Source organism: Gopherus flavomarginatus, chromosome 1, assembly GCF_025201925.1.
Source record: "Gopherus flavomarginatus isolate rGopFla2 chromosome 1, rGopFla2.mat.asm, whole genome shotgun sequence".
NCBI classification, from domain to species: domain Eukaryota; kingdom Metazoa; phylum Chordata; order Testudines; family Testudinidae; genus Gopherus; species Gopherus flavomarginatus.
In genome coordinates, this window is record NC_066617.1 from 141,635,671 (window position 1) to 141,639,372 (window position 3,702).

Here is a 3,702-nt window from a genome sequence, read left to right on the forward strand (position 1 = left end):
TTTATTGTGGATTTAAGAAACTGAAGAGGTTAATGGTTTCCTGGGAATAACTAAGAGGAATTCTTGGTTCTAAGTAATATATTCAATTTTTTAGGCAAGTCACCTGACCTCCGGGTGCCTCAATCATCCCTCTGGCATGTTAGATAAAAGCTGGACCGTCAATGAAAGACATATAATTCCTTTCAATAGTTTATGCAATTTATTTGAGCTCTAAATGCATTCACAGCAGATGTTCACTGCATGCCATGATTTGGTTTCTGTCGTAAATATTTGTATAGTTCTGTCATAAGTAATGGTATAGTTTGGTTTCTAGCGTTAATACCAATACTTTTTTTGTTGTTAAAAAGCAAAGGGGGTGAGAGTATAAATGAAGAAAGAACGCAGTATTTAGCTCAGTTTGCTATAGTTTGACAATCCCATCAAAATTATTTAAAACAGAACAAAAGAACCTCTGATCACTGACCCTAATCCTAACAGAGACAAGATGAGGTAATCTCTTTTATTGGCCCAACGTCTGTTGGTAAGAGTGACAATCTTTCAAGCTTACACAGACCTGAAGAAGAGCTCTGTATAAGCTTGAAACCTTCTCTCTCACGAAGAGAAGTTGGTCCAATAAAAGATATTACCTCACTCATTTTGTCTCTCTAATGTCCTGGGACTGACACAGCTTGAAGATTGAAGTCCATGACCTCTATGATAACATTCTCTGAAATGCTTCCAGTTCCATGCGTAAGGCCAGTTTAGACAGGCAGAGTTGCAGGGTCTCAGTGTGTGAATGAGACAGTGGCGTAGGGAGGAGGACTGTGGGTTATTAGAAGCTGAGGAACCTTTTGGGAAAGGAGGAGCCTATACAGGAAGGATGGGCTCCACCTAAACCAAAACAAAACCAGATTGCTGGCAATTAAATTAAGAAGTTTGTAGAGGAGTTTTTAAACTAAGGGCTGGGGGAAAGCCAACGGATGTGGAGGAGTATATGATTCAGACAGAGACATTCCTTATGGGAGGATATATTAACGAGGATTCTCTACATCCTAGTAAAAATGGGAAAATAGAAGTTGATCAAGTACAGGTGTGGACTGAAGAGAAACAGTCAAATGAAAAAGAATCCCATTCAATTACATCACAATGGCGGATAGCTAAAAAGTGACGAATTTTATACATACTTGCATACAAATGCTAGAATTCTAAATAATAAGATGGGTGAACCTGAGTGCCTGGTATTAAATGAGGGTATTGATATAATAGACGTCATAGAAACCTGGTGAAATGAGGATAATCAATGGTACATGGTACTACTAGGGTTCAAAATATATAGGAATGACAGAGTAAGTTGTGCTGGGGGTGGGGAGTGTCTCTGTATATGAAAATTAAATATAGTAAGTCTTAAATGACTCAAACTGTATAATAGAATCTCTAGGGATAGAAATTCCATCCTGGAATAATAAGAATATATCAGTAGGAATATAGTACCAGCCACCTGAGCAGGATGACGATGGTGATTGTGAAATGCTCCAAGAGATTAGAGAGATTATACAGAACTGCATGCCGTGCCATGCCTTCCACTTCCCAAACTCCCCACATACATTCTTTGCATGTTCCCAGCCCATTGCAGTAACCCTTTCACTCCACCCCTTCAAACAGGTTGCCTAATGACAGCTGGACCTACAAATAGCTATGAGAGCCTCCTTAAGAGAGTGCTCTTCAGTGTCATTTCTCTTGCAATACATTGAATTCTATGTATTCGTTATTGCTGTTTAATAAAAATGTACTCATAGAAAATGAATCTTTTTCTCCACACAGTGGTTGGTGCTGGAATTCATACACAGAGGCAGTTGGCATATTTGCAGACTACTAATCACGCTCAAGAAGCAGTCATTACAAGGGTCATTCCAGGCGGCAAGTAAACAAAGCCTTGCTGAATGCATTATAGAAAGACACATTCCTGGGGCTCATTGTCAAAATGCTACTTCAAAGCCTCCCTGATTCAAATAGTCCACCATTGAGTCCCTTTAATATCCTGGTATCTGGCTACTCAAAGTTAGCCACCAGACGAGCCACCTCAACGCTCCACCCCTGGGGGAACTTTTCCCCCTTAGCTTCACAAATGTTAGGCCGAGCACTGCAGGCTGCTATGACCATGGGAATATTTTCCTCATTGAGGTCTAACCTGTCAAAAAGGCAGCACCAATGAGCCTTTAATCTGTCAAAGGCACATTCAATGGTCTTTCTGCAGCTGCTGAGCCTTTTGTTGAAGCACTCCTTGCTGCTATCAAGGTTTCTGGTGTATGGCTTCTTGAGCCATGGGAGTAAGAGGTAGGTTGGGTTTCCCAGGCTCACTATGGGCATTTCACCACATCCATTTGAATCTTCTGGTCTGGAAGGAAGGTCCCTGCGTGCAGCTTGCTATACATGCCAGTGTTCCTGAAGATGTGTGAGTCATGTGCCGTCCCTGACCACCCCAAATTGATAGCAGTGAAATGACCCCAGTGATCCACCAGTGCCTGCAATACCATAGAGAAGTAGCCCTTTCTACTGATGTACTCTGTCACAAGATGGTCTGGGGCCAGAACTGGGATATGCATGCCGTCTGTCACCCTGCCACAGTTAGAGAATCCCATTGCCGCAAATCCATTAACTATTTCACACACATTTCCCAGAGTCACAGTCCTTGGCAGGATGTGATTAATGGTCATGCATACTTGTGTGAATGCAACTCCCACAGTGGACTTATCAACTCCAAACTGATTCATGACTGACTGGGAGCAGTCTGGAGTTGCCAGCTTCCATACAGTGATTCCCATGTGCTTCTCCCCCGAGAGGGCATCTCTCATTTTGGTGTATGCGTGCTGTGGGGCAGGGGTGAGCTCCGCACACAGTTCCATGAAAGTGACTTTGTGCATCCGAAACTTCTGCTGCCACCACTCAGTGCTTGTTTCCCAAGCCCAATAGTGACAGTCCACCATGTGCAGCTGTTCCATGAATGCCAAAAGTAATCTGGATTTGTTTCTTTCCATGGCACGCAGCAGGGTCAGCACCACAGATTCCTGTTCAGATTTGCAGATCATGAAATACTGCATGATCAGTCGTGTTGTGTTCATAACACTTATCACAAGACTAGAGAGCAGTGCAAGATCCATGCTTTCAGGCAGAGATGGCAGGCACACAGTTTATGGTGGCTGTTGAAAAATGGCATGAAATGTAGTCGGAATGTAGTCAGAATGATGGAACAGAAAAATGCATCATGGGATGGTGAGCCTGCACCCATGATGCACTGTAATCCATTCCCCATTCCCACAACTCCTAGCAGCTTCTACGCAGGGATAGCTACCCATAGTGCACTGCTCTCTCGATACTAGAGCACCAACTGTGGACATGCTCCAACAACACAAGGAGTGTTGTGTGAACATGCACAAGCTATGAAGGGTTTTGCTTCCTTTGTGCCCCAACTTATAAAGGGATACAGAAGTAGCCAAAAACGACTGGATAATGCATAAAATGGAGACCCTGACAATTTGAAGCAAAAGGATGATTGTCACTCCAGAGTAACAAGGAATTGTTTTCAGAGCTATATACAATCTGGCTACCATCTCCTACAGATGAAATAAAAAACAATACAATTGCAAGCTCACGTGCAAATTTGCAAACTATTTGCATGACTTTTGAGGGTAGTTTGGTCACTATGACCACAAGAATGCCAGTTTG